This window comes from Tupaia chinensis, unplaced genomic scaffold (assembly GCF_000334495.1).
Source record: "Tupaia chinensis unplaced genomic scaffold, TupChi_1.0 Scaffold144899_1, whole genome shotgun sequence".
In the NCBI taxonomy this organism is placed as follows: Eukaryota; Metazoa; Chordata; class Mammalia; order Scandentia; family Tupaiidae; genus Tupaia; species Tupaia belangeri.
Window position 1 is genome coordinate 352,590 of NW_006204759.1, and position 23,925 is coordinate 376,514.

At 45.7% G+C, this 23,925-nt stretch overlaps 1 protein-coding gene across 2 annotated transcripts in view; it reads left to right on the forward strand.

Moving 5' to 3' along the window:
* NXN (nucleoredoxin) overlaps positions 1–23,925 on the forward strand; it is a 220,207-nt gene that overhangs the window by 31,127 nt on the left and 165,155 nt on the right. The window lies entirely within an intron of this gene.

The following is a 23,925-nucleotide window of genomic DNA, read 5'->3' on the forward strand; positions in this document are numbered from 1 at the left end:
GTCATAACTCTTGGGCTAGATATACAATGTATTTTTGTATGAGCCACAGGCCAGAAAATTCCTCTTATTATTTTTTTAAATATAGGAGCTTTTAAAAACTTTTATTTATTGTTATTATTATGATTTTTTAATGAACTTCACGTGTACTCACCAGAGAGAGAGAGAGAGAGAGAGAGAGAGAGAGAGAAAGTGAGAAAGCATGCAGCCAGGTCCCGGACTCAAACTGGTCAGCCATGTGGGAGTCCAGTGCCTGACTCATCATACCACCTTCTGGCACCTATTTTATTTATTTATTTATTTGAAGAATTATTTACTCAATTTCATTCATTCATTCATTTTAATTTGACCAGAGAGAGGCTGAAAGAGAGAGAGAGCAAGTGAGAAAGCAAGCCACCAGGTCTGACTCGAACTATGGTCAGCCATGTGGGAGTGTCCAGCGTCTTAGCCACCATGCCTCCACTGGTCCCCCTGGTACCTATTTTCTTATTATAATTATTTTAGTTTTTTGCCATAGGGTGTGTGAGCTCACCCAAGAGAGGCAGAGATAGAGAGAAAATGAGAAATCACCCTGGGGGGATGGCCACACCACAATCCTTTCTCCATTCTCATCTTGGGATTTTGGGTATGCATACATATGCTCCTGGTGTGATTTTTTTTCAAGCTACCAAACTGTGGTCCACCTTGTAGAAATCCAGTGCCTTCTGGCCCTCAGAAAGTCCTTCTTAAAAAAACAAGTTAAGCTTAACATTCAGCATTCCCTGCTATCAAATCAGTCACTTACTCCCCTAATTCCCATGATATTATTTTGATATACACACCAGTTACATGTAAATTTCAGTAATATATCTACAGTTAATTATGCTTTTTTCTTAAATTATTGTTGAAAATGGAGTGTGATGAGTCTTGCTGATTTAGGGATAGGATTTCCTTTGTTTTCCTAGGAGAATTTTCTACAGATGCAAAGGTTCTATTTTTGTTTATTTGTTTGTTTGTTTGTCTTTTTTTGGTTGATAGTCCTGGGCTAGAAATCCGAATGCATTTAGTCTGTTTAAAATCAGAAGATGTTGCCTCTTTTCCCCTTTAAACACTATCCGGTCAAGACAGTTTTCTTGATTGCGGCGGCTCATAGCACAGCTGCCTCATCTGTTACTCATTTTTCAGGTCTGGTGTGAAGGGAGGTGCGAGTGCAGTGCCGATTTGGCTTAGGCCATGTACTTGGCTGAACCTTCACAAATCCTTTATACCCGTGGACCTTCAAAAGTACTCCACTTAAAAGGGAATATTTAAAACCTGTGGCATAGTGTAGAGAGGACTCAGGCTCTGGATCCAGGCTCCCCAGCTTTGACTCCTGACTTACTTTCTAGCTGTGCGTGTGTTTGCTCCTGACCTCTCAGCACCCCAGCAGGAGGAGGCTGACTTAGTGTCCTTTTTGCATTGCCAGTAGAAATACCTGAACTTGGGACCAGCAGTTAACGTAAAGGCTATGTTGCTGGACTCCCACGTAGTCGACCGCGGTTCGTGTCCCGGACTGGGTGGCTTAAAACTCATGCCGGGCGCGTGTGCGTGCGTGCCCAAGATCCCGAGAGGAGAACGGAGGAGAAGGGATTGTGGCATGGCCATCCCCCTGGGGGGTGATTTCTCGCTGTCTCTCTGTCTCTGTCTGTCTGGAGAGCGCATGCACGCTATAGCAAAAAAAACCCAAAAACCTGAACTTGGGCGATTTTATAAATTAGAGGCTTGTTCACAAACTCACAGTTCTGGAGACTGGTAAGTCCGAAGTCCTAGGCCTGCAGCATGGCTGATGGAGGCACAGAGGATGATGGGTACATGCAGAGAGACAGAGAGATCCTGACTGACCTCTTGTAACCACTAACTCTCACGAGGACTAACCCTTCACGGGAATGCATTGGGTCTCCAGAAACATCATTAACCTATTTCTGAGGCTGCCTCAATGATGTGGTCGCCGTGAACCAATCACTCCTGGGCTCATATGTTTACAATATAGTCAATAAATCAATTCCCAACACATGAATTTCTGGGAGACATATTCAAACCAAAGCACTCCCCTATCCCAGAACCAATCATCGCAACCAGGATGTGTCGTAGCATGAGTGGCCAAGCCTGAGTCCCATCCACACCTGTGTAGCCAGAGAGTGGGTTCAGTCCAGCTGGGCTTGGCATCAGGAGTGGGGACACAGCAATGGAACTTGAGACAAAGGTCGTCAGTCTGTACTTTGCAGAATCTCCCTCTCTTTGCCCTGTTGAGTATTGATACTCCTTCGGATTGCCAGGTGGCGGAGTGGTTGAAGGGGCTGGATTCCACATGGCTGACTACGAAGTTCAAGTTCCAGACCCAGTGACTTGAAAAAAAAAGGCTGGTGTATGTGCATACATGCCCAAAGTCCTGAGGAGAGAATGGAGGAGAAGGGATTGCAGCGCGTAGTCATCCTCCCTGATGTGTGTGTGTGTGTTTGTTTGTTTGTTTCCTCTCTCTCTGTCTTGTTCTGTTGAACACACGAAATAAGCAAAATTAAAAAAAAAAAGATACTCCTTCCTTCTGTCTCACTGGCAGTGGTTGGGTGATCTTATATCATGTTTTTCCTGTAGATGTAATTCACATCTTTTTTTGTGTGTTTTTTGTTTGTTTGTTTTTAATTACCAGAGTGTGTGTGCTCTCAAGAGAGAGGAGAAAACAACCCCCCCCCCCATGGATGTGGTCACATCGTAATCACCTGTCCCCCATTCCCCATCCTTTTGGAATTTTGGGTACACACACACACGTGTAACCGGCATGTTTTTCAAGCCATTGGGGCTGAGATACGAACCACGATCAGCTACGTGGAATCCAGCGCCCTTAACCACTAGACTTCGGGGCTGGCCCTAATTCATACCTTAAAGGAAGAGAAATGTTCTATCAGCTGGGCACGTGTGGCGTGTTTGTTGGTATGTCTGTATGCTGCAGGGCATCCTGTAGACATAGCTGTGTCCAGATACACTCGACGCTGTGTAGTTGAGAGCACCCTTTCTGTCCAGGGCTGGGTGGCATTACTGGTTGCTTTGTTCCTCATCCCTATATAGCCTGAGGGAATCTTTTTCTTAATGCCAGTTCCCCTGTGACAGATACTGTGAGGGTCTCCCCTGCTCATTAGGTGTGCTATTTTGTTTCAAGATTAACAATAGACAGTAACTAGCTACAAAGCAACCGGGGACCTTGTGAGGATAGATTTGTTTTTCTAATTTTTTTCCGAGAGAGATTTTTGCTATAGTGCTTGTGTGCTTGCGGCAGAATCAGAGAGACAGAAAGAGAGAAATCACCTCCCAGAGGGTACGGCCATGCCACAGTCCGTTCTCCTCCATTCTCCTGTTGGGATCTTGGACACACACTACATACGCCCAGTGTGAGTTTTAAGTCACCGGGTTTGGGCGAACCGTGGTTGACTACGTGGGAGTCCAGCGATGTAACCATTATGCCATCTTCTTATCCCTTTTTAAACATTGTTTTGAGAGATTAAAAAAAATTATTTATTGTTATTATTGTTTGCCGTAGGACATGTGTGTTCACCAGAGACAGCCAGAGAGAGAAAGACAGAAGGAAGTGAGAAAGTAAACCACCAGGTCTGGGATTTGAACCATGGTCGGCCATGTGGGAGCCCAGCTTCTTAACCACCACAGATCCTGCTGGCCTCATGTTTTGAGAGATTTTTGCTATAGGGCATGTGTGCTTGCAAGAGAGACAGTGAGACAAAGCAAGAAATCATCTCCTGGTAGGGGGTGGTCATGTCTCAATCCCTTCTCTATTTTCCTTTTAGGATTTTGGGCACACATGCACACACACCTCATGTGAGTTTCAAGCTGCCGGTCTAGGACTCAAACGGTGGTCAACTCTGTGAGAATCTAGCTTAAACACTGTGCTTCCTGCTGGCCCCAAGAATTGCTTTTCTTTTTTTTTTTCTTCTTTTTTTGGAGAGTGTTTTTTTTTTTTTTTTGCTATAGGGCACGTGTGCTCACCAGACAGAGACAGACAGAGAAACAGAAAGCGAGAAATCACCCCCCACCCCAGGGGGGATGGCCACGCCGCAATCCCTTTTCCTCCATTCTCCTCTCGGGATCTTGGGCACGCATGCACATGCGCCTGGCGTGAGTTTAAGCCACCGGGTCCGGGACTCGAACCACAGTTGACTACATGGGAGTCCAGTGACATAGCCATTACGCTAACTGCTGGTCCCAATAATTGCTTTTCTTAATATTTGACTTTCTGGCATGAATTAGTCCATTTATTTAGAAAATCTTACCCAGTGTTATAATGGATTTGTTTTCTTACCCAAGTGTATTTGCCCATTTCAGCTAACACATGGATCATTAAAGTTTGCCACTAAGAATTCTGATAACTCAATTGTTAGGCATGAGGATGAATTAGAATTAAATCCCTTAAAACTCTTTCCTGGGCAAAGGTGGTGGGGATCAGTTTACCAGATTTGCAGAAGGTTCCTGGCTTCAACCCTTAGATGCATTGTTTTAAGCTTTAACAAATGTTCTTAAGAACAAAATACTATTTAATACCACTTGAATATACTTGCTTTCATTTGGATTTATGGAAAGTATTAATTTGCAGAATCTGCAGTGGAGCACTACTTTTGAGGCACTTTTTAAAGCAGTGCTTAGCTGGGAAGGCTCAGTTAATGACTTTTTCTGAGATCTTCTGCTTCTGTTCCACTGCAGAACCAGTAGTTACCGGGCAAATGTAGATCCCGAGAACAAAACCTGGTATGCCTTCACAAGGAAAGAGGGATTTGTCTGTCTCCATGTACGCAGCATAAATTATGGCCTTACTGCTGAGTGTTTCTGTTCAAAAGCCATTTATATTCCTTTACACAGCATATACTTAATGCACTGTGTGTCCTTGAATTAACTTTTTTCCATCCACAAGAGAAAGCCAGCATTTATTTATTTCAAAAAATTTTTTTTTGAAAGAGGCACATGCACTTAACAGAGAGACAGAGTGAGAAATTACCCTCTCCAGAGGGGATGGCCACACCCCAACCCCTTCTCCTCTTGAGATTTAGGGCATGCATGCATACATGCCTGGTGTGAGTCTTGAGTCACTGGGTCTGGGACTCAAACCATGGTCGACTATGTGGGAGGCCAGTGACGTAACCATTATACCATCTGCTGTCCCTATTTTTAAAAATTTATTAAAAAATTTTTTAAAAATCTTAGTTCTTTATTTTTATTTGTTCATTCATTTATTTTAACTTGGTCAGAGACAGAGAGAGATGGAAAGTGAGAAAGCAAGCCACCAGGTCTAGGACTTGAACTATGGTCGACCATGTGGGAGTGTCCAGCGCCTTAGCCACCATACCACCTGCTGGTCCCAAAAAATTCTTAGTTCTTAACTTTTTTTATTTTTATTTTTTGGCTAGAAGGCACAAGGCACACACCTAGACTGATTTTCTTTTCTTTTCTTTATTTTTTCTTTTTTTGAGAGATTTTGGCTATAGGGTACATGCTCTAGCCAGAGTAACGGAGAGATAGAAAGTGAGAAATCACTCCCCCACTCCCGAGGGGATGACACGCTGCAATCCCTTCGCCTCCATTCTCCTCTCAGGATTTTGGGCACACGCAGCACATGCACCTGACGTGATTTTCAAGCTCCAAGTTCGTGACTCAAACTATGATAACAACCACATGGGATCCAGCTGCCTTAACCACCATGCCACTGGCTGGCCCTGTGCTTAAGTATTTTCACATCAGTGGATTATTTTTTCTTTTGCAGTTGTGTACGAGAGAGAGAAAGATCGTGTGCACTGGAGGGAGTGCACACAGGAACCCCCACCCCAGCTGGGGCTTGGTCATGCAGCAATGCTTTTTTTCCTCCCATTTCTCCATCCCATGAGGGTCCTAAGCATGCATGCATGTGTTCTTCAAGCCATTGGGGCCAGGATTTGAACCATGGTCAGCTATGTGGGTTCCGGCTCCCTCTGCACAATTCTCAGCTATTGCACTATGAGGCCAGCTCAGATTTAGCATTTTTAATTAATTTTTATTTTCTTCCTTTTTTTAAAAAGAATTATTTTATTTAATTTTACTTATTTATTTTTAATTTGACCAGAGGGGAACAGAGAGAGAGAGAGAAAGTGAGAAAGCAAGCCACCAGGTTCGGGACATGAACCATGGTTAGCCATGTTGAGTCCAGCACCCTTAACCACCACACCACCTGCCAGCCCCAATTAATTTTTATTTTCTAGAAGGGTAGTATGCTTTAAACAATTTAAATAAAGGGAAAGGCCTGCAGGGAAAAGTCTCAGTCCCACTGCTAGTCAGTTTGCCTTTCCTGAAGCAGTCACCATAATCAGCTTCTTATATCCAAAGGTATATTGTATATCTACAAGTGTGTGTGTGCGCACACCCTTAATACACATACTTTTTAAAAGATAATTATTTATTAAAATTTATTTAACTTTCTGAACAGAGAGAGGGAGAGAGAAAGTGAGAAAGCAAGCCTCTCAGGTCTGGGACCTGAACCGTGGTTTGCTATGTGGGAGTCCAGCACCTTAAACCACCATGCCTCCTGGCCCCGACTTTTTTTTTTTTTAACCAGGCATTTAAAAATAGGTCTTGGGACCAGCAGTTGGTGTAATGGCTATGTCGCTGAACTCCCATGTAGTCGACTGCAGTTTGAGTCCCAGTCCCGAACCCAGTGGCTTAAACTCATGCTGGGCATGTGTGCGTGCGTGCCCAAGATCCCTAGAGGAGAATGGAGGAGAAGGGATTGCGACATGGCCATCCCCCCACGGGGTGATTTCTCGCTTTCTGTCTCTCTGTTTTTCTGGCGAGTTCATGTGCCCTATAGCAAAAACCTCTCCAAAAAAACTAAATAAACAAAATAAAAATAGATCTTACTAATATTCTTGGCTATCCTGACAGGGACTGCTTTTTCTGTCAAAGATGGGTGAAGACAAAAAATATTGTATACATAGCCTTATGATAACTTTGTAGAATGTGCACATTAGTAATGAATCCCACATAGGGGACCAGCAGGTGGTGTGGTAGTTAAGGTGCTGGACACTCCCACATGGCTGACTGTGGTTCAGGTCCTGAACTTGGTGGCTTGCTTTCTCGCTTTCCCTCTCTCTCTCTCTGCGTGTGTCTCTCTGGTCAAATTAAAATAAATGAATAAAATTAAAAATCATTATTAAAAAAATGATAATGAATCCCACATAGAGACAAGGAAAAGAATCCCCTAAATCACCACTATCCTTAGAAAGAATATGGGGGACCAGTAGATGGCGCAATGGTTATGTTGCTGGACTCCTGTATAGTTGACCACAGTTCAAGTCCTGGACCTGGCAACTTAAAAAAACTCACACCAGGTGTATGTGTGTGTGTGCGTACCCAAGATCCCGAGAGAAGAATGGAGGAGAAGGGATTTCAGCATGGCCACCCTCCCTGGGGAGTGATTTCTCCCTTTCTGGCTCTCTGACAAGTGTATGCACCCTATAGCAAAAAAGCTCTCTCTCAAAAAAACAAAAGAAAGAAAATGGCTGAGACTGGCATGCTCCCTCAGTGTGGTGGGCCAAGAAGACCTTTGACAGCAGTTTTCCCTGTCCTCTGAGAGGGGCCCCCTCCAGAACTGAGAAGACAGTATCTGTGAAATTCCCACTGCAGGGCCCTGCCATTTGGATAAATTAAGAGGTTCATTCTCTGAGGCTGTCAGTCTTCCCATCCAAGAGAATCCAGATTTGCATAGGGACAAAAGACTTCCCCTTGCCGGCATTCATATTATGCTGTCCCTTTCCTGGTGACTATCATTAGGCAATTGGTATTTAATGTAGATTTTTACTTAAGCAAGTGTGCTGTATGTTTAGAAAATCCACTACCCTTAAAATCTAAACTACAAAATACATAAATAAAGGGACTGTATCTTTTTTTTAAAATTATGTATTTATTTAATTCCATTTGTTATTATTTTAATTTGACCAGTGAGAGAGAAAGGGAAAGTGAGGAAGCAAAGGAGGAGCTTCCACTTTATTAGGCAACATGCTTATTTTAGATTGTGAGCTCCTAAAAGGTGTTCAAAATGTGTTTTTTCCCACTTAGTAGAAAAACCTCCCCTGTAACCTCTTAGAAATGCATCTATTACTTTATCAAAAGGCTTCTTACCTAACATTACACACAATCTTTTTCCTTTCCCTGAACATTCTTTATTCTCTTCTATATGGAGTAGTTGAGAAAACTTACAATTTATTTGGTTGTGCAGGTTCATGTAGCTAAGTCACTTATGAGAAATCAAAGCGAATGCTTACTAAATAGATAATTAGGAGATTATGAGAGATGAACTTTGCAAAGATCCAGTGAACTTTAGAAGAGGACTTGAGGACCAGCTGATGGCAGTTAGGCAGTTAACGCAGCTGGATCCCTTGTGGCCAGCTGTGCGTTTTGAGTCCTTGATAAACATGCCCGGTGCATGCATGACCAATATCTTTTTTTTTTTTTTTAGAGTTTTTTGCTATAGGGCACGTGTGCTCGCCAGAAAGAGAGAGACAGAGATACAGAAAGTGAGAAGTCACCCCCCCGGGGGGATGGCCACTCCGCAATCCCTTCTCCTCCATCCTCCTCTCAGGGATCTTGGGCACACACACACGCACCTGGCGTGAGTTTAAGCTACTGGGTCTGGGACTCGAACCACGATCGACTACGTGGGAGTCCAGCAACATAGCCATTATGCCAAATGCTGGTCCCATGCATGACCAATATCTTGAAAGGAGAAACGGAGAAGGGATTGCAGTGTGACCATCCCCAGGAGGTTGCTTTCTTACTTTCCCTCTCTTTCTCTTTCTCTTTCTCTTTCTCTTTCTCTTTCTCTTTCTCTTTCTCTTTCTCTTTCTCTTTCTCTTTCTCTTTCTCTTTCTCTTTCTCTTTCTCTTTCTCTTTCTCTGGCAGGGGTATATGACCTCTGGGAAATTCAAAACAAAAAAAAGGGGAGATTTGATTTTAAAATATTAAGGATATATGGCTGGGAGATAGCCTAGCGGATAAGGCGCTGGACTCCCACATGGCTGGCCGTGATTTGAAACCCAGACCTGGCAGCTTGAAATTCACAATGGGCGCGTGTACATGCGTGCCTAAAATCCCAGGAGGAGCATGGAGGAGAAGGGATTGTGGCATGGCCATCCCCCTGGGGGTGATGCACGCACATGTGCCTGGCATGAGTTCAAGCTGTCGGGTCTGGGACTCAAACTGCAGTCAACTACGTGGGAGTCCAGCGACATAGCCATTACGCTAACTGCTGGTCCCACTATTTTTTGACCAGAGAGGGACAGAGTAAGAGAGAGAGAGAGAGAGGGAAAGTGAGAAAGCAAACCACCAGGTTCGGGACTTGAACTGCAGTTGGCCATGTGGGAGTCCAGTGCCCTTAACCACTGTGCCACCTGCCGGCCCTGCCTGGGATGAGTTTTAAGCCACCAGGTCCGGGACTTGAACCGTGGTTGACCTGGCACTTAAATTCCATGTGGTAGTCTAGTGCCTTAACCACTATGCTATCTGCTGGCCCCAAGCTTATTTATTTATTTCTCCTATATGAGAGAAAGAGACAGAGAGACAGCCATCCCCAGTAGGGTCTGTATGCTGGATCTACCCCCCAGCCTCAACTGGCCCAGATTATGGTCACATGCGGGAGAGGTCTCAGGACACAAACCTAGGACTTTCCCAGGTGGGTCCAGTTGTGCTACTGCCGGGCCCTTCATGAAGATATTATTTAAAGCTATATTTAATAGTGAGATATTAGGATGACTGTCATTGAGGGAGATTCTCCAAACTGTTCAGCAGTTATGGAGTAGTTCAGTAAATTAAAACATTTGGCATCATAACAAGCAGCTATTAAAAATGGAGTTAATAATCTTAGCTGGAATGTAGAGCTCTGCTTCAGATATTGGATTCCAAACAGCGAGACCCCGGATTACCATACACCGTGATTACAACACTGGTAAACACATGCAAGAGGAAAGGTTGAGGTAGATACTTCAGATTGCTGATTGTTGTTAGGGCGGTAGCATCTATGGGCCGCGAGTCTCTGATTTCCAGATGTTCCGAATGCAATCACTTTGTCATGAAAACATGAATAGTGTGACTCTTGCACTTAGTTTCAAAGGCTTTGTTTTGCTGTACCCCACCCCCTTTGATATGGTTAGTTCACTGTTTTCAGAAGATGAACCTTACTCGTTTTTGTTGTAGGGCTCACCAGAAAGATAGAGAGAGACAGAGAGACAGAAAGCAAGAAATCACCCCCCAGGGGGGATGGTCACGCCGCAGTCTCTTCTCCTCCATTCTCCTCTCGGAATCCTGGGCACACACGTATGCACGCGCGCCCAGCATGAGTTTAAGCCACCGGGTCTGGGACTCGAACCGCCATCAACTACATGGGAGTCCAGCGACATAACCATTACGCTAACTGCTGGTCCCTTGTTGTTGTCTTATTGAGTAAAGGGACAAAGGGCAAAAGACCAGTTTATAGTTACCTACTCCAAGAAAACTTCTGGAAAGAATAACCAGAAAGTGAGCTTTTCAAATGAGGGGGAGGGTAGTCCAGTGCATTAAGAAAGGAAGATAATCCGGATATAAATAACCCTGTGGGAATGATGGCAAAGTTGAGATGGAGAAAGGTCATTTGATCCTGCCGAAGAGTTGAAGTGGGATGCACCTGATGAGTGCCTGTGCCCAGGGAACATTTTCTTTTACCGTTTAGAAGGAAAGCAAACGTTCCTTTGACAGATATTCAAGAAACCACATTTTAGGTGATGCTGCTTTGGAGGTGTGTTTTGTGTGGAAGACTCAGAAGCAGACTGCAGTGCTGTGTTTGCAAGGTGAGGGTGGCCTCCATGGCGTTTGGGCTCAGAATGAGAAAGAGGGTATGGATTCCAGACTTGCCGCAGGACAAGAAATAGATGCTTATTGTACCAAGCAGGCCAAACTCAAACCTAAGGGCCTTATCCTGGGCCATGTTGCAGGAATGCATTTTTGCATCTTCAGTTTAAAGAAGATACTGTGGGTTAATGGCTTCTGTGCGTTAAATAAAGGAAGGGAATCCTTGCGCCTGCGGCTCATCGTGATCGTATAGTGGTTAGTACTCTGCGTTGTGGCCACAGCAACCTCAGTTTGAATCCAAGTCACGGCAGTAACTTTAGGGATGGCATATCTTTGGGACCAGCAGTTAGCGTAATGGTTATGTCACTGAACTCCCATGTAGTCGACCGCGGTTCGAGTCCTGGACCCGGTGGCTTAAACTCATGCTGGGTGCGTGCGTGCGCATGTGTGCCCAAGCGTGCCCAAGATCCCAAGAGGAGAATGGAGGAGAAGGGATTGCGGTGTGGCCATCCCCCTGGGGAGTGATTTCTTGCATTCTGTCAGTCTGTCTCTCTCTGTCTTTCTGGTGAGCTCACGTACCCTATAACCAAAAAAAAAAAAAACCTCTCCAAAAGAAAAAAAGGAAAGGAAATTCTCCTAGGAATTTTCCACTGCTAGATAGCACTGGGGGAGGAAGAGTGGTGACAGGGACTAAGACGCTCCCCAGAACTGGATTTTTCACTTAATATGTGCTTTTCATAGTTTTGTGTTTGCACTTCTGAGGCTGGGTCAGACACATGGGTTTGAGCATCTCATTTGCCTCAGGCAGTGTTAAGATGCAGAGAAATGAATGACAGAGTCCCTGTTCTCAAAGGTATTTATAGTTTAGCTGGGGATATAAGACATGAAATAAAAAGGTGTGTGTGTGTGTATGTGTGTGTATATATATGTGTATTTATACATATAATTTTAAATTTAGAGCTGCTATTCAGCGATGTTCAGTGTGTTCGTTCTAACACAACGGGGTGGGGTTGCCAGCATGAATTCTGAGATCCAAGGGTCCTATGACCTGGTCAGAGAGCAGCCTGGGAGGCCAATCCCTCTCATGGATGACCTGGTTCAGATCTATCTCTCCCACTCTCCGTCTCTCGGATGTTGGGCAAGCGACCTCAGTTTCCCCTTCTGTAAAATGGGAACAGTAAAAGTACCTACCTTGTCACGTTGCCATGGAGGTCTGAGATGAAGAATAATATGATGTGGGGGCCAGCACGTGGCGTGGTGGTAAAGGATGCTGGACTCCCACGTGGCCAACCAAGGTTCAAGTCCTGGACCTGGTGGCTTGCTTTCTCACTTTCTCTTTCTCTCTCTCACTCTCTCTCTCTCACACACACTCAGTCCCTCTCTAGTTGAACTGAAATAAATACCTGAACAAAGTTAAATAAAATAATTTAAAAAAAAATATAATGTAAAAGCCCTTTAGCATAGTACTTGTCACATAGTCATTGGTCCTGAGATGGTGACGGTTACTTTTTCCCATTAGACCAGAAGTGTCCTGAGGGCAGGGGCTCTGCTCTTCACCATTGTGCCCTTCATACTTAATACATTTGACATATCTTTTTTTTTGGGGGGGGAGGTTTTTGCTATAGGGCGCGTGCGCTCTCCAGAAAGACAGAGACGGAGAGATAGAAAGCAAGAAATCACCCCCCATGGGGGATGGCCATGCTGTAATTCCTTCTCCTCCATTCTCCTCTCAAGATCTTGGGGCATGCATGTACACGAGCCCAGTGTGAGTTTAAGCCACCAGGTCCAGGACTTGAACCACAGATGACTACGTGGGAGTCCAGTGACATAGCCATTATGTCAACCGCTGGTCCAACATTTGACATATCTTATTAGTAAATATTTGGTCCAGGTATATATTGAAAGAATGAATGAGTGATTTGAATTGAGATTTGAAAGGTTGGGAGGATTCAGATGGAAAGAGGAAGGGGGAACCCACTTGGGGGCGGGCAGCAGTAAAATGTGATGTTCGGTGAGAAGGTTCCAGGTTCGCAGACTTCCCTGAGTACCCTGAACACATGTGTGGCCATGGTCCAGGGACTCTGTTGAGAATGCTGTCTTTTTGTGCCTGTCTCTCTATCTCTCTTACTCACAGAAGAAAGAAGGAAACTTAAAAAAAAAAAAAAAAAAAAAAAGGAAAAAAGAAATATACATGGGACCAGCAGTTAGCATAATGGCTATACTAAACAGAAGGGGGCCGGCAAGTGGCATGGTGGTTAAAGGCGCTGGACTTCCACATGGCTGACCACGGTTCAAGTCTCGGACCTGGTGGCTTGCTTTCTCACTTCCTCTCTCTCTCTGTCTCTCTCTGATCAAACTGAAAAATAATAATGATAATAATAATAAATAAAGTTAAATAAAATAATTCTTCAAAAAAAAAAACCTAAACAGAAGCACACTCTTCTGTGTATTCGTGCTATGATCATAATTAAACAAATGCCCTTATTGCATAATACCGGACAGCATGGCCATTGAAGGTGACCTGGGGAGGATGTGGGGATCCTGTAGCAGCAACCCTCTTCCTTTACAGATGCGGAAACTCAGACCCAGAGAGGAGCAGCCACGTGGCAGCCCAGCCTCTGGATTCTAGGTCTCTTTCTTGCTGGTCAGTAGTATTTCTTGGCATTCATCCTGGGAGTCCTTAGAAAAAAAGTCCAGTGTCTGGAAGACATTGCCCACATTTTGCTCATAGAAAAGAGAGAGAAGTCTGCTGAAAAGAGGCCAATGTCACGGTCCCTTTTTCCCACGTGAGTTTGTGTATTGGCCTCTTGAAAGTAGAACTGCGTTCCTGTCCCAGGAGCCTGTCTCTGGGAGCAGAGCCATTTTCCCGTGTTCAGGCCGGGGTCAGGCCTGGGACTCCGGTCAGACCTCCTGTGTGGAAAGCCTCAAGTGGCTGTAACTCATCGCTGAAAAAACAAACACGGAGTCTCACTGAACAACAGCACAGAGCTCTTAGGAAGGGGATTACCAGTGCTGAAATGATGTGAAATGTAAAGAAAGGAATGCCCTCAGAGCCAGGTGCTTCAATCTGGGCGTCTCGGCTGGGCTGGCAAGCTCCTGAGTGTTAAAGAGGAATTCCATTCAGATGACTCGGCAGCCACAGTATTTTTTCCTGTTGGGCCGTTGGGACTCCAGAGAGGAGGCTCCTTATCCTGGGGCCTGTCCAAGCAGTTAGCGCCCTTCCATGTTGTGCTGAGGGACAGTCGTGACCTGAGCCCTTGGCACTGGGCCCTGGGGCCTGGGGTCACGGGAATTTGCCCTCTTGCTTTGAGGAGGCCTTTCCAACCTGAGCAGGAAGAATTGCTGGGTAGGAGAAAAACAGCTGGCCCAGGATAACCCTGGACACACACTTAGCCTGGGTCTGGAGAGTTTGGAAAGGAGGCTGCTGGGTCTGACCTGCAGCTATACTAGAGGGAAATGCCGATGTCTTGAACCTTAGGAGTGGGAATCGTTTATTTTCTTTTCTCTAAAAATAATTATTTATTATTAATTCCATTTGTTATTATTTTTTAAAATTTGACCAGAGAGAGATACACACAGAGAGAAAGGGAGAGCGAGAAAGCAAGCGGCCAGGTCCAGGACTCAAACTGTGGTTGGCCATGTAGGAGTCCAGTACCTTTAACCACTATACCACCTGCCAGCCCCAGGAGTGGGAATCATTTCTAAAGCCAGTTTTTAATTCAACAGTCATCTTCATATGCTTTCTGAAACCCAGCATGGGTCTCCTTGAAGTTGTGATTTGCAGTTTGACTTACAGAGAGGAAATGCATCTTAGAGCCTTGGCCACCGTGGGCCTACACGGTCATCTCTCTCCACGGCCACTGCTTGCTCGCACAGTTATCTCCCTCTATAGTGACTATACACACACGGTGATCTTCCTCCACAGCCACCATGTGAGTACATGGTCCGCTCCCTGCACAACCACTGTGTGCAAGCACAGTCATCTCCCTCCACGGCCACTGCATGCAGGCATGGTCATCTTCCTCCATAGTGACTACACACATAGTCACCTCCTTCCACAGCCACCACGTACATGCACAGTCGTCTCCCGCCACGGCCACGGTGTGCATACATAGTCATCTCCCTTCATAGCAACCATACACACATGGCCATCTCCTTCCACAGCCACCATGTACATGCAGGTATCCCTCCATGGCCACTGCATGCGTGCACGGTCATCTCTGTAGTGACTATCCACACACATGGCCATCTCCCTTCATAGCCACCATGTGTATGCATGGTTGTCTCCCTCCATGGCCAACATGTGCATGCGTGGTCATCTTCCTCCTTAGGAACCACACACACGGTCATCTCCCTCCACAGCCACCACGTGAATGCACGGTTTTCCTCCATAGCCACCACATACATACATGGTTTCCCTCCATGGCCACCTACTACATGCATGGCCATCTCCTTTTGCAGCTACCACATGCATGCATGGTCATCCCTCTTGATTTTAGATTCTTTAGGGTGGTCACCAGGGGAGTGTGAGGTCTCTAGGGCTGATTATTACAACTCATGGGCTTGACATAGGGTTATAAGATTGTACCAGGCTAGAGAGTCCTAGCAGGTTTTCTGGTGAGTGGGATGAAATTATAGACAATGTTGACTCCTTTCTCACATTCATTAGAGGTGATATGGGGCAAGAGGCAGGGAGAGTGGTAATTTGTCTTGCTTACAGTGGGAGGGGTGATCATGTCCCTGTATTTGAACTTCAGGAGCTACTGAGACATTTCCTGAGCTAGAGTGTTGCATGCCATTGTCATTAATGACTGCTGCTCCCAACTAAGCCCTTGCTAGTTGCAGGTACCACCTTGCTTTCCTAAGGAATTATTCATTGGGACCAGCAGATGGCATAATTGCTACATTGCTGGACTCCCACATAGTTGGACGTGGTTCGAGTCCCAGACCCAGAGCCTTAAAACTCACACTGGGCACATATGCGTGTGTGGCCAAAATCCCAAGAGGAGAATGGAAGAGAAGGGATTGTGATGTGGCTATCCCCCTTGGGGGTGATTTCTCGCTTTCTGTCTCTTTGTCTCTCCAGCTAGTGCACATATCCCCCATAGCAAAAATCTCTCTAAAAATATAGAATTTTATTTATTATTATTATTGAATTTGCTATAGGACACATGCTCTCACCAGAGAGAGAAGGAAATAAGAAAGCAAGCTGCCAGGTTTGGGACTCCAATCATGGTCAGCCATCTGCTGGCCCCAGACCATCTCTTTAAAGTTCACTTCTATTTATTTCTTCCATGAGTGTGTGCATGAGAGAGAGAGAGAGGAAGAGAGAGAGAGCTAGAACAGAGAGAGTGAGAGCAGAGAGAGAGCCCCCAACAGTTTCTTCCTAATACCATAATTCATTCCTAGCCTCAGCTAGCCCTGGGTCATGGCTACACCTGTGCCTGATGTACTCAAGGGAGGTTTCCAGACTTGAGCCAGGAACCTTCCCATGCAAGTCAGCCTTGCAGAGCATCCCATTTTACTGCCATGCCCCCTTCCAGCCCTTCACTGGGTCTTTGTAACTGTCCATGAAGAAGGTGCTATTTATTGTCTTCATTTACATGTGAGGACACTGACCCCAAGGCTAAATAACTAGCTCAGGGTGTGAAGCTGGATTTTCACCCTGAGCTGTCAGTCCCTGGTGCCAGTCCTGCAGCCCCCTCATGTCCCAAGCGTGCTGTTCTATGCAGCGTGCTGTGGAAGGATGTCCACACCCGAGCTTCCAGGCAGGGTTCATCTCGGAGTTTTCTTCCTTTCTCTGTCAAGGATAGATTTGGGCTCAGTGTTATACCCAAACTACATCAATTTTCTTCACTCTTTTTTTTGTTTTTTTTTTTTGGTGGTCTCCCACATTATGATCTCTAAAACCAGACTATATTCTTGTTATTTGTGGAAGTTAATGTTCTATGAAGTCCCTGCAGATGCTAAAGTGGTGAATACTGAAGCATGGCTCCCAGGGGGCACAGGGTTAGGTTCCTTCAAGATTCCGGTCACGTTTTCACCAACTGATCAATTCATAACCTTATTTTATGGAGTTTCTGGTTAATGACACCTTATTTAATGTACATCGCTGATTCATTAGCATTGAACTCACAGCCAGCGGCCCGTAACTCATGCTTGAACTAAACTTATCTAACACACGTGTTTTCTCTGTCAGGCGCAGTGCAGCCCTCTTGCACTTAGGGACGCCTGACAGCACTTCAGCGCTGTGCTTGGGGCCACTTGAAACAGTAAAACCACCAACCAAAAAGTGAAAAATGTGATACTAAATAGACCACGGAAAGGACATTTACAATATGAAGGCTGAAAGAAGAAGGCAGAGTGGGTCAGCTCCATAGCACAGCAGTAATGTGCTGCCCAGGAGAAGCTGGATCCCGTATGGCAACTGTGGTTCAGATCCCTGGCCTGGTCAGCTTGAAGTATGCTGGTTGTGTGTGAGTGTGAGTGCTCAAGATCTGACAGGCTGGAGGGCTGGAGGAAGGGGATCGTGACGTGAGCAGACTCTGGAGGGTACCCCCCCTTCTCCTTCGCTTGAGTGGGCAGGTGCTCTCTCCTAAATAAAAGAGAAAAACACGGCAGTGCATTGCTGCGTTTAACCTACCTCAGCTGGGACCTGTGCCTTTGAATGACTCGGAGTTTTTAGCCACTTTGCCCATGTGTGAGTGACCACAGAGTCTCGCAAGAATTGGTTTTGGGGTTACAGGTACATTTTAGCAAAAAGGCAAGTTCACAGGTATGGAATCTGTGAACCATGAGAATCGACGGTACTCATTTTTCCAAAATATTATACTCAACGTGCAGACCCGCTATAATTTTTTTTCCTTTTTTTTGGGAGAGGTTTTTGCTATGGGGTGCATGCGCTTGCCAGACAGACAGACAGACAGAGACAGAGAAACAGAAAGTGAGAAATCACCCCCCCCCGGGGGGGATGGCCACGCCGCAATCCCTTCTCCTCCATTCTCCTCTCGGGATCTTGGGCACGCACGCACACGCGCCCGCCCAGTGAGTTTAAGCCACTGGGTCCAGGATGCGAACTGCGGTCGACTACGTGGAAGTCCAGCGACATAGCCATTACACTAACTGCTGGTCCCCAGACCCTCTATAATTTAATACTTCTTGACTTTAGGGTCCACTGTTCCAGCAAGTGGCTTTATTTCCCCTCCTTTTAAATGAGAAATATAGATCTGCAAAAAGAAAACTAAAGTTCAGATTTCGCTGACTAGAGATCGTTATTGTTTACATCTCAGTGCCTATCTTTCCAGACTTTTTCTGTGCATATACACACACACACACAAATGTATGCTCGTTATTTGTCTTCACATTTTATGTATGTGTTTGTATAAGTACGCATGTGTAAAGCAAAATTAGGGTGCTTTCTCTCTCTGTCTCTGGCATGTGAGAAACAAGCAAACATCACACTGTACTTCCTGGTGTGTAGTCTGTATTCCGTGGTTCCTCACTGCTGGAGTGAGAGGCGGGGGTGAGTTGGGAGGAGGCTCGATGAACCAGTTGGTGGGTAGGAAATAAGTGGACATCAGGGCTCGGGACTGTGTCCTAATGGTGGCCACTGGTGGGTTCCAAGCAGGGTGTTCCACAAACAGATTATCTAGCTAGCCATGGGAGCTGTATGGGCAGTGGATTCGAAGGCAGAGACCAGAGCCACGCTGGCCAGTGTGGCAGCTACCAGCCTTACTGGGCCACTAAGCACTTTGAAACGTAACTCATCTAATTGACAACGGTTCGTGTTCAATGTGTGCAGGATGTCTATGAAATAGTACGAACAATGGGAACCAGCAGTTAGCGTAATGGCTATGTCGCTGGACTCCCACGTAGTCAACCGCGGTTCGTGTCCCGGACCCGGTGGCTTAAAACTCACGCCGGGCGCGTGTGCGTGCGTGCCCAAGATCCCGAGAGGAGAATGGAGGAGAAGGGATTGCGGCGTGACCATCCTCCCTGGGGGGTGATTTCTCGCTTTCTGTCTCTATGTCTCTCTCTGTCTGTCTGGCGAGCGCACGCGCCCTACAGTGAAAATCTCTCCAAAAAAAAAAAAATAGTACGAACAAAAAGAGTAGAAAATATCTAATACTTTTTAATGTATTATATGTTGAAATAATAATGTTTGGGATATAATAAGTCAAATAAAATATATATATTTGAAGTTTATTTAGTTCTTGAGAGAAGAGAAGCACCCTCAACAGGGTCTTCATGCTGCAATCCCCAGCCAGCCTAGATTACAGAAGCCTACAGTACTCTCATACCCAGTATGCATACGAAGACCTCAGGATGCAAACTCAGGGCCTACCCATGTGGAGTCAGCATCACAGAGCATTGCATTTCTGCTGCGCCATTGCAGCTGGCCGAAATAAAATACATTAAAATGAATTTCGTGGGCTGGCGGGTGGCGTGGTGGTTAAGGCACTGGACTACTATATGGGTGACCGCAGTTCAAGTCCTAGACTTGGCAGCTGCTTTCGCATTTTCTCTCTCTCTCTTTTTCTGTGTGTGTGTGTGTGTGTGTGTGTGTGTGTGTGTGTCCGGACACATTTTAAAAAATAAATAAAATTAAATACATTTAAAAAAAATTAAAAATAAAATTAGCTTCACATGTTCCTTTCCAATTTTTAGTGTGGTTACAAAAATTTCTTAAATTGAATATATATATTTCTATTGAACATCCCTGGACCATAGAGGAAAGGTGAGATGCTGTGGACCTACCCTAGGGCAGTGGTGATGGGAGTGGATTCCAGAAGTCCTAGGCTGTGGTATTAACAGTGGGTCCTGGCTTTGGAGTGTGAGAGAAACTAGAGAAATTCCACTTGGAGTTGTCAGTTTAACTTCTCATTAAGGAATTTCTACACTTCGTTATCGTTAATGTTTAACGTTATACAGCGTTTTCTTTGTGCCAGGCACCACAGAACAGGTTTCATACCACAGCGCTGGTGGGGGATTTTATGGATGTGAATACCGAGGCCAGAGCCTGGAAATGACTTGCTCAGAGTCATGTAGTCAGTGGCACCTGTGGGGCTCCAACCCTGAAATAGCAGATTCCAGCCCCCAGTTTGACTTTACTGTGTATTGCAAGCCCCAGACTGCCCTTGCAAGAAGAGGAAGAGGATAACTGTCAGGAGTTTCACAGGACACACACACACACACACACACACACACACACACACACACAGATCTACCCTTCTTTTAGAGCTGGCCTTGAGGGAGCCATGGTGATGGATGGCAAATTGTGGAGACTTCTGCATTCCAGGGGGCTGAGGTCAGTGCACGCGTGAGCTGCGTGGCATTGGGTTTTCAGAGTACAGGCCCCGGCTCCTGAGACAGCCTGGCTCCTTTGGTGCATGCTCTGGGGGTGGCTGAGCCTCTGCTTCCTGGGTGCCCTCTGTCCCATGAGGGTGCTGTGCTGCCCTGGGGCCATTTCACTAAAGAATCCAGGCGATTCTGGGGCTCCTGTGGTCCATCCCTCTGCACCAGGACCAGCTCTGCCCCAGGAATGCACCAGGACCAGCTCTGCCCCACGAATGCCGCCCCCACCCCCAGCCCCGCCAGACTCCTGCTGAGGTTTTACTGCTTTCCTTCACTTCCATACAAGGAAGTGGGGCTTGCCAGCCTCTGCCCTAGGGCGGGCGCCAAGCAGGAGGTTTGTTTCCCCGTAGCTGACAGACACCCCCTGGCTCCTATTTTAAAAATGTACTGATTGAAAAAGGCCCTGGCTTTAACCACACATGTCTGCAAAAAGAGAACTTGCCTGGCATCTCAACAGAGCATAGGCAGTAACCATTGCAGTCTGGCCCCAACACTTATCTTGTCAGAGCGTTCTAATGTTGTGAGTGATAAGCTCTTAACCTTTTTGTTTTTAATTCATTCACTTAGAGAGAGACAGAGACACAGAGAGAGATGCACACACACATGCATCTTCCACAGGGGCTTGTGTTGAGATTATCCCCCCTTCCATCCAGCCAGGATCATGGGCATACACTTGTACCTGGCATGTCCTGGTCTTTCCAGAACCGAACCCCCATCCTCTGTACAGCTTCCAGGCCATAGTCCGAAATTGGCTGTCTCACTGCAGGCCCAGCTCTTAAATCTTTAGATGAAGAAGCTTTCTGGTGAGAGGAGGCGATACACTTTATAATGTATGTGAATGTTTTAAATTTTTCATAAAGGTGCATATGCTCCCTAGAGAGACAGAGATAGAGAAGGACCACCCCCCCATTGGGGCATAATCATGCCTCAGTTCCTTCTCCTCCATTTCTCCATCCTGTCAGGGTTTGGGGCTCATATACCACATGTGTTTTACAAGCCACATGTGGCTTGTAAAAGGACTGGGACTTGAACCATGCAGTCAGCCATGTGAGATCCAGATCCCCCAACCACTAGGCCCTGAGGCCAGCCCTAAACAAATATATGTACTTGACTTTTAAAAGTGCATACACTTTTCTTAGTAATTTGAGAAAAAAGAATATCTAAGAAGTTGAACCAAAATGTAGTAGCGTTTTGATGAAATTAAATGGATACCCATCCTGGGCCTCAGGCTCGGATACAATTCAACCAATCCTAGCAGGTGTAGACCTTGAAATTGCCAAGAAGCCAGCTGACTTTTATTTTAAATGACTTTGGTTCTCTGAAGGAAATCCTTTTTGTCATGTACAGCACCAGGGTTCTACCCATTTTTGTTTTAATTTCATGAATGATCTAGGCTGGATCATGTAAGAAGTTAGACTTCGAGAAAGCAATGGCTGACAGCAATGGATTCTAAAGTCATTTTGGGAAATACCATGAATCTGTTCTGGAAGTGTCCTTACAGGCTTGGTGTGTAATTTGCTGGTCCTCTTGTGCTGGATTCTCTACCATATTATCTGGTTCCTTCCCTACTCCCATCTGGGTATACTTCTGGGATGTTTCGCTGGATTTTCTTTGTATTCTGTCTCTCATCTGATTCATGGTGTTCTCTGAGCTTTGTTTGGAATCTGAATTAATTGAAAGCTGTAACTCAAGACAGTAAAAATTCTGGAAGCACATGCCAAACTCTGGTTTTGTTTTTGGGGATTGGCTGAGGGGGTGAAAAGATGTCTGCTAGCCTGCCAGTTAGTACACTCCCTTCCCCCTACACACCAGGTTCAGTTCCCGTCTTAGATAAGATCTTAGGAATACAATCAAACCTCCTCTTCTTTCTCATCATGATTTTTTTTTTTTTTTAGCTTAAAATAGCCAACTTTAAACGTCTTCCTCTCTGTACCCGCTCCCTCCCCTCACTGGATCCCTTTCTTTAATTGTATAACAGATTTTGAAATTCTTCCTTGTTTCTTCCCTGCCTCAGGGGAGAGGGGTGAGCCCGCAGCAGCTTTATTGCTTCGGTCCCTGATGTTGATCTGAATTCCAGCTCTTGCTCTTTTGCTAGTTAAAAGATTCCCTGCTGTGGCAGATGGATGTGTATTCAGAGGGCATTGAATTTGTAAGGTGGATGGAACTGCCTTCTGAGTTAAAGCACTTTTTTTAAGCAATCTTTTTTTTTTTTTTAAATGATTTCTCAAGCGTCAGGCTGTCATCATCCTACTAATTGTTTTGTCTCCAAGCAGGGCTGATATTTGGGGCAGATTATTTCTAGCCACTAGCTATTTGGCCTTAGCTTTGTGGCCCCTGCAAGCCACTGGCCACATGGCTCTTATCACAGGGGGTCCAGCCTGGATGCTGGGACTGAAGGATAGATGATGGCAGCGTGCACCAGATCCACCTGCTGTGCCCAGGCCAGAGTCCGGGTCCAGGCTAGGCCTGGAGGCTCCTGGTGGGGGTGGGGTGGAGTAGGGGGTAGAGGTCCTCGCTGGGCAACCCCCTTTTCTGACTGGAGAAGGGAGACTGCCCTCTGCTTTTGCTGAGGTCCACGTTGAATATTTCTTAGGGAATACTGTTCTCAACCGCAGAACACCTGGGCAGAGGCAGGAACTGTCTTGGGACCCAGTTGTGTTAGGTTTACCTTAAAAGCTTATTCCAAGGGAAAACAAGTGGTGATTTTTGACCCTCACTGATAGTCAGAATCAACTGGAGAGTTTAAGATCCTGAGCCTTCCTGAGCACAATGGGTTTACTGGCCCGCGATTTGGGCCAGGTGAGACTGGAGATGAATCTTGGCATGCTGACCCCATTAGGGGTGCCTGTCTCTGTGTTTCTCTCCTCTGTCTCTTTCTCTTATGGAAGAATAAGAAAAAAAAAAAAACTTTAAAAAATAATTTAAAAATATTCCCTGTCAGGGCCAGCAGGTTGCATGGTGGTTAAGGTGCTGGTCTCCCACATGGCTGACCAGGGTTTGGGTTCCAGACCTGGCAGTTTGCTTTCTCACTTTCCCTCTCTTTCTCTGCCTCTCCCTGATGAAACTTTAAAAATAATAATAAATAAAATTGAGTAAAAAATTCTTAAAAAAAAAAATTGCAGTGCTGTGTCACTGGACTTCCATGTAGCCGACCGCAGTTTGAGTTCCGGACCTGGTGGCTTGAACTCACGCCAGGTGCGTGTGCGTGCGTGCCCAAGATCCTGAGAGGAGAATGGAGAAGGGATTGCTGCGTGGTCATCCCCTCTGGGGGGTGATTTCTCACGTTTTGTCTCCTTGTCTCTCTCTGTCTTTCTGGCAAGCACACATGCCCTATAGCAAAAAGCCTTTCCAAAAAAAAAAAAAAAAAAAAATCCCAGTTTGCTAGTTCACTGTTTGTCCCCAGCATGGAGCAGGTGTCTGGCATTGCATATTTGCACACATGAACTGTTAAAATCAGCTAAATTCGGGACTGGCTAGTGGCATGGTGGTTAAGGCTCTGGACTCCCACATGGCTGACCACGGTTTCAGTTCTGGACCTGGTGGCTTGCTTTCTCACTCTATCTGTTTTTCTCTGGTCAAAATAAAGAATAATACTACTTTTTAAAAAATTAGCTAAATGCTCCGGTAACCTTTTATGGCTACCCACGACAAGTAGAGGCAATCTCTCACCTCAGCACTCAGACACTGAGCGTCCTTCTCAGAAAAGCCTCC